Raw genomic sequence first — 8,129 nt, 5'->3', positions numbered from 1 at the left:
TTACTCATTAGGAGAGGGGTATTAAAATAATATTGTTCATTTGTGATTGTGTTCATTCATATTGGCTGGTGATCTGTAAATTGAAAGTGAACTACAGTACTTTCTCTCATATTTTGTGATCTCATCGTTCATTTCAAGTTGCCTTGCATTTCACAGTTGATTACTGCTAATTCCTGTAAGGAATTGGGGCCTTGAAATATTATAGGACATGAGAAATTGAGATTAGTCTTCAATTACTTTCTATTGGCATGTTGCATGGGCCTAGGTGAGAAGTCTTGCCCTTGTTATCTGATGATGCAGATAACTTGAACCTGGTATCCTTGGACCCGTGTGTCCTGCAGAAGAATAATAGCTTTTAGACATTATATCAGCACAATTTGGGTATAATCAGTAAGAATGCTTCAGAAATATGGAGAAAAACACTTTGGGACCAGCGAGTTAAAACAATAAACAGAGCATCAGAATATAATAAAATCCCTTATACATTAGCGGAAAACAATACTGTTATTTTACCATGTGAATTCAGAAGACCACAAAGACTTAAAAGGTATCACAAGTTTATACCGAAGACATTGCATTGATACTTTTTATATTCTAATATATATTCTAAACCTAATTATTTATATTCCAATTTATTTATGAGAATAATTGTCAATATATTTGTCAAACTATCAATTCTAGTAAGATTCATCGTGTGAAATTTAAAATAAGTACATATAAATATAAAATATATAAGTATATATAATATAAAAATCGTTTTGCATTGTTCTGTTGTGGTTAGGGTATCAAAGGCAACTCTGTTTTAAAGTATTATTCCATTATCTCTACCTGTTTTAGGTAGAGTTAGACTTAAAGCTTTACCATTTGTTGATTTAGAGCCCAGAGGCAAGAGGAAACACTGTGATTAAAACATTACCAATTTAAGGCCTAATATCGAGGAGAAACGTATAGACTTCTCCAGAACCTATGGACATATTTGGTGATAGAAAGTCCGTAGTATAAGTTCCTGCCTGGTTGGATGATAGACAGGCAAGGACAGTAGGTAATCATGCATATGAACAATTTTTTCACCTTCTTGGCTTTAGCTACTTTTGAAATGATAAGTATAATAAACAATTATATTTTGATAAAATACCTTCCATTCTGAACAATTCTGTCTGAACTGTTCATCTCTCTATGATCTCATATCAGTAAGGTTAGTTTTGTTCCAGTGGACAATCTATGCTGTCAGGGTAAGATATTCTGATTGGTCTGTTCCTACATGGAAGAAGGGTAAAGGGTCAGCTAGACATTTGTCCCAGCAAGACCTCATTTGGGAAATTTTAATTTGCACAAGTTAAGAAGTAGCTCTTACGCAAGGCTTACTTTGAATACATTAGCTCCACAAAGCTAACTCAGTTGATAAATAAATACTTGAAAAGCAATCACCTTTGGACTTAGCCGTAAAGGCTTCAAAGTATGTTCAAATTTAAAATGAAAACGACAAAATAGTCATTGACAAAAAATTGCAAATTTTAGCAATCTACCAACAATAGTTTTTTTTTTCATTATACACAGAATTTTAGAGAAATAAGACCAATAGCATTTTTAGGAACAATAAGGGTTCCTTGTTATAAATAGTCAACCATGAATATATGCCTGTATAAAGATTGCATCATTAAGTACTTAAATTTAGAGGATACTACATGTTTCAGCAGCAGGTCTACCCAAATGACAACAATACAGAGATTAACATGGCACTTGCAGAAGGATGATATATAAATTCGTGAAATATCCCATATTTTTCATTCTTCAAATGCAAGAAATGAAAAACAGTTATTAAAAAGTTGATTACAAAAATACAAGTGTAACAATACAAGTAATTCATAGAATTGAAGGTTAGTTTGACATCAGTATATTAAATCTTCACCTGAGAAAGGCCTTTACATATCATAATCGTTACAAAACTTGAAATTAGTTAACATTGCCATTTTATCCCAAAGAAATAAAATAAGACAAGGACCTAGGAAAAAAAGGAATCTTAAACTTTTTCTATATGGAATGCAATTTGAAAGGACACATTTATTAATAAACATATACATTATATAACAATGTAGAATGCAAAGTATTATATCTAGGAGCGAATTAAATAGATTATGGACATTATACAAACATAGATATACTTTTTTCAGAAAAGCACCATGAACATCTTTAGTTTCTATACTATTCATTTCAAAAGATGTTAAAATTATTTCTGATTTAAAAAAATCACAAACTCTGCAGAAATTATTATAGATGTATACAAACAACTCTTGAATACATTTTGACATCAAAGTCAGGCAATTCACTTGGAAGAACACCTGGGAATCCATGAATTTTTAAAGTAGGATATTGCTGTTGCTTTGTTTTGTGAAAAAAATTGTAGGGACACAAAGGATGGACTGGCATTTTTGAAATTTAAGAAAATTAACCAAACCATTACAACTTAGGAGAACAATCTGTACAGTCTTCCACAACTTCAAAGAGGTAGTAATACTTACTTATCCTTTTGTAAATACCAAATGCAGTTTCTTCCAAGTTGTTCTTCAGACCTGGTTTGATATAATGGTTCAACAGAAAGAGATACAGCATATAGTTGTTACTTCTATTCCCAGCAGCGAGATGCAAGGTGGTCAAGAGACCTTTAGATTGGGGATTGGTATTTGCATCATGATGAAGTAAGAAAGAAGCCACTCTGGTATTATTCCACATATAAGCACTGTGCAGGGGTGTCTAGCCATTCAGATTTATTGCATGAATATCTGCCTTGAGCTACCAATTCATGGACAATGTCTAAGTGTCCACTCTAGGCTTCTCGATGAAGAGGGTTATACTCATCCTCATTCCTAGTATTCATCTGGGTGGCCTTTTGGAAAGTAGTCTCCACACCGTAGTAAGTTGAATAATTTCAGGATCCAAAAGAAATTTGATTGGATCCTACTCCAATTTTTTCTTGCAATTAATACCATTCCTCACTTTTTCATCTTACTTCCTGTCTTCGTCAGAATTGCCTAACGAGAGACTTTGAGTGCCACTGGGAATGAGATGTCCATGTTTTTCCCCAATAGATTACATTGGTTGAACTGGTCAGAAAAATCTGGTGAATTTTCTGCACATATTTATTCACCATGATTTATTTTATCTTTTTCCATTTTTACTACTCTAAATTATTCTAACTGGAGAGTAGGGAATTTATAGAGCAGAGGAAAAATTTTCCTCAATATTCAAAGGTACAGACTGAAAATGATGACCAGTGGTGTCTTCATGTGCAGCTTATTCTAGGAATGAGAAAATAGGAAACAATGCCTTCTATGTAAATGATTTGGGATATACCATGTTATAGTGTAAGAGAACTCACTATTTAACATATGGGCTTAAATAGCTTTCTAGTAGCTTTCTAATGTTGGTATTCAACATTCGATAAAATGTATAATGCAATAGTAAAATAGAAGTCCTTTGTATGACTACCTAAATTCTTCTTTTTTTTTTAAAGACATTTGTTTTCATCCAAAAAAATATTCCTGTCTATTGTCTTCAGGTGATTTTGATGATTGAAGATGCTTAATGAGAAGTCAAAATGTATTAGTAGTCCTTTGCTATCAATTAAGTTTCACTTTTTCTTCTTGGAGGATATAATGATCAAAGAAAGCAATCAGCAACAATCGTTCAGAATCATGCTTCCAGTGCAAATGAATTACCAGTAAGTAATCCTCGATACCATTATCCACAAAGATTTGTCACAGATACAATCAGCCTGCCTTCTCTAGCTGCTTTCCTAGCCTGGACCTATTCCTTCATTGTACAGGAAAAGTGTGATTCAACTGATTTCAGTCAGATCTGTTAGTAGAATTATCAAGTATTTAGATTCTTTTTTTTAAACTTAGTTGTGGGGCCTGAACTCTGGGCCAGGGCACTGTCCTTTAGCTCTTCAAATCAAGGCAAGCGCTCTACCACTTGAGCCACAGAACCACTTCCGGATGGTTCTGTTTATGTGGTGCTGATTTGGGAAATGGCAGAGCAGAAAGTGAAATGATGCAACCATAAATATAAAAACAAAATAAATTAGGATAATTATGGAGCAATCATATTGTCTATGAGAACCATGAAAGAGAGAGAAGAAAAGAGACACAGATGTGCAATGACCTAGCTAGCCACAAAATCCATGCTTCTAATCAATTGACAGAGCAAACAATTTTTTTAGTTTTTAAAAGAAATGGAAATAGAATATATGTATTTACTTGAAATTAGTAAAAACATTTTTAGTAGCCTACATAAAGAGTCAGAGATTTGACCAAATTACAGACAAGAATCTTAAACCTTGGGCTGGGATGGTCACTCAGTGGTAGAGTGCTTGCCTTGCAGCTTACTACAGTGGGGAGACTACTTTCCAAAAAGGCCACTCATATGAATAATAGGGATGAGGATGAGTAAACCCCTCTTTATTGGGAAGCCTAAAGTGGACACCTGGATATTGTCCATGAGTTGGTAGCTCAAGGCAGATATTCATGCAATAACTGTGCATGGCTGGAAACCCCTGCACAGTGCTTATATGTGGAATATATTGCAACAGCACACAGACACACACACACACACACACAAACATCATCATCATCATCATCATCATCATCATCAGATTTCTTAAGTATTTTTTGTGTATGGTCTTAAGAATAAATTTACATTACTAACTTGAATTTCTGACAGGACAATATCATCACTGTACATCTTCGTTGTATGCTCTCAGTTTTAAATTACTATCTAAGTATGTGCATTAGATAAGTATAGGAAAAAGTAGGAGCCACACCGGTGGCTTAGGTCTTTAATCTTAGCTAATCAGAAAGATGAAATCTGATGATTGTGCTTTGAAACCAGACCAAGAAAAAAAAGGTCCATTAGATTCTGATTTGAAAGTAACCACAAAAGCTTGAAATGGAGCATAGTATAAGCATTAAAATGCTAGCCTTGAGAAAACTAAAACAAAAAAAATAAATTCTGGAACACAGTCAGGCCCTGAGTTCAAGCTCTAGTATTAGCACCAAACTAATAAATGAATGAATGAATGAATTAATTAACTAAAAATAAATTAAGTGGTCAAATGTGGAGAGGCAGGTAAAATGTGACACTGGATTATGTATTATTAGGTAAAATGTGGACACTGGATTATGTATTATTTTGTAATAAGGCAAATTATCATTTTTCCTAATCACTAATATTTTATTTGAACTTTTTTATACAATAAATCCTGAATTTGGCATACATGTATATGTGTTTGTACATGTGCGCACATGTGTGTTTATGTGCGTGAGTGTGTGTGTTTGCAATGTTGCTTGCCAATGTGGACAGAGTGAGGCTGAAAAGAGCTGTGTTGAAATGTTATTTATCAGTGCTCCATCCTGTCATTTCAGTGGAACCACCCTTCTGTACATTTCATTTGTCAAATAATAACATCACCATAATCAAAGCATTTACACCATTAAGTTAGATAAAATAGATCACTTTCAGTTCTTAGTATATATTAGGCAAGAAGATACACATATAATTAGGTAGTGAGTTATTGCTGTAAGATGACTGTCAGTACAAAATATGTATTTGACCTCTTAAATTGGATATACTTTTAAGATATACTCATGAAGTGATTTTGACCAACTCGACCAAGCAGGTATTACTCTCTGGTTATTCCTGTGAAACTCAAGGTGGATAAACACTTTCCAGATTTCTTTTGAAAAAAACATTCTTGGTAAGATCATATCTATTCACACTAAGATAAAAACCCCGTATTTTTTAGGTTTTAATATCCCATCATATTGACTGAAAATCAGTATTGTGGATATGTTTGTTAAATATACATTGCAAAAACAAACAAAAACATGTGTCACCTCCAGATTGTGGATGCATTTGAAGTTGTTTTGTACATCCAAATGTTTCTTCATTAATTGTTCTTTTGTGGGAGTAACTATCGCAACATTAACAAATAAGGCTTTTTGAATATCTTTTCCAATATAAATAACATCCCAGAGCGAGTCTTGCAATTTCTGAAACCCCTTTGAATATTTTAGTGTTATTTCAATTCATTGACTATACAGCTAAAAACATTTCTGAAATAAACATTGTTAAAATCTGAAAATGTAAATGGGTATACAGGCTTTTTATGCATCATTTTATGAAAAGCCAGTTTTTATGAAACTAAAAGATATAGAATAAAAGAATGGAAGTGAATTGGGTGAGCTAATTATTAGTATAATTTTGTTTTCTATTAGCCCAGTCCTTTGAATGTACATGATGAAGTTAAATTATGTGCTTTCTGACACTATGCTTCAGTTATTTTTAGAATCTTTGTAGTTATAAGAGTGAATTTGTAGTGTAAATAAATGTCTTTGAATATAATTAGGATTAATCTTTTGTTTTGTGTCCTACTCCCCCAAAATGAGTTATTTTCAAGTGTTAATAGTTTATAATTGAATCTTCAGTATCATAAGAAAATTTGAAAAAAAGGATTGTGCGGAGAAGGTGTAGCCGCCTCTACTCCGAACCTCCCCTTTGCCTCCGCACTTCTCTGGGGCCAGCAGCCACCGACCAGAGGCCTGGGACCTCGGGCTCAGCCAACGACCATGGGGTTGGTGTCCAACCAGCAGTTGGCAGGTGGCTGTGCCAAGGGGGAGGAGAAGGCGCCCAAGTAGGCACCATCGGATGCCGCTCAGGCGGCCGAGGAGCCTCAGCTGCTGCACTGGGCTGCTGCATCTGTAAGTGGTTCAACATGCATGGGGTTTGGCTTCCTATCCATGACAGCCCACCCCAGGGTCTCTCTCTACCCCCTAGTGGACGTCTTTGTGCACCAGTGTAAGCTGCACTTGGAGGGCTTCTGGAGCCTGAGGGAGGGAGAGGCTGTGGAGTTTAACTTTAAAAAGTATGCCAAAGGCCTAGAATCCATCCGAGTCACTGGGCCCAGTGGGGTGTTCTGTATTGGGAATGAGAAGTGGCCAAAGGGGAAGAACATGCAGAAGCACACATCCAAAGGAGACAGGTGCTACAACTGTGGTGGTCTAGACCATCATGCCAAGGAATGCAAGCAGCCACCACAGCCCAAGAAGTGCCACTTCTGCCAAAGCATCAACCACATGGTGGCCTCCTGTCCACTGAAGGCTCAGCAGATCCCCAGTTCCCAGGGAAAACCTGCCTACTTTAGGGAAGAAGAAGAAAAGATCCATAGCCTTGCCCTGCTCCCCAAGGCCCAAAAGTGAGCCACCAGAGCCGAGGGCGGCTACTCTTGCTAGCAGGAAGTTTCAAGGAGCTGGCATCAATTGGCAAAGTGGAGAAAGTGGGGATATGGGGTTGGTTGGCGAGTAGCTGGCACTTCCATATGTCTCAGGCCAGGATGTCCCAGCATTACCCCATCTTCTCTTTTGATGAGGGGAAGGGGTGATGCATAGGAATCCCATCATGGTCTATCCCAATTCAAGTGAGGGGCTTTGGGGCAACCACTTTTGAAACCTGCGTACTTTATATGATAAGATTCACCTGCCCTACATGCTTCCCCTCCCAGCCCCCCAGCCTCCAGCTTGTAAAAGTGACCCAGATTGGCAAGTTGTTCCTTTAAAAAAGGAGGTGTCCTATTTCTCTTCCCAGGGTGTGAAACAATTAAGCACAAGACCAGCAGATCCATGGGCCCAAATCCCCAAAGTGTAGTACCCCGGGTAGGAGGACCCATCAGGAGCAAGGCAGGGTTGTTTTGTTTTGTTTTGTTTTTTGCCTGTCCACCATCTCCTCCCCTGCACATCTTGTTTCCTCATCACCCTATCTTGAGCCTTAGTGCTGGGAGAGCTGGTCCAGGAATTGGATTGTGATGACAGGCAACATGGGTGACTAGGGAATGGCTGCAAACCTGCTGCTCTGAGTTTCTCCCCGCTCCCGCCCCCATTTCTGGGCCAATGTGATTGTAATTTACTTGTTCCCTTGGATAACTGCACTTTGGGTCCCGGCTTTCTCCAGTATGCCAAGCCTGCAGTATCTGTGCGAATGACATATCTTGTGCATTTTAATTTTTTTTCTTATTATAAATATTCTGGTTTTGTATTTTTATAGATTTTAATCTTAAGGCCCTCCTTCCTGCACTGTGT

General features: G+C 36.8%; 2 pseudogenes; both read left to right on the top strand.

Annotated features, from left to right (window-relative positions):
- Positions 1-1,685: 1,685 nt before the first annotated feature.
- Positions 1,686-1,785, top strand: LOC138822924 (U6 spliceosomal RNA; annotated as a pseudogene).
- Positions 1,786-6,623: 4,838 nt separating this feature from the next.
- LOC138822921 (protein lin-28 homolog A pseudogene) lies at positions 6,624-7,253 on the top strand (annotated as a pseudogene).
- The last annotated feature ends 876 nt before the right edge of the window (positions 7,254-8,129 follow it).

Source organism: Dipodomys merriami, unplaced genomic scaffold, assembly GCF_024711535.1.
Source record: "Dipodomys merriami isolate MVZ:Mamm:240054 unplaced genomic scaffold, mDipMer1.0.p SCAF_1178, whole genome shotgun sequence".
Taxonomy (NCBI): Eukaryota; Metazoa; Chordata; class Mammalia; order Rodentia; family Heteromyidae; genus Dipodomys; species Dipodomys merriami.
The sequence above is the reverse complement of the archived record's forward strand: the minus strand, read 5'-3'. Positions and strand labels throughout refer to the sequence as shown.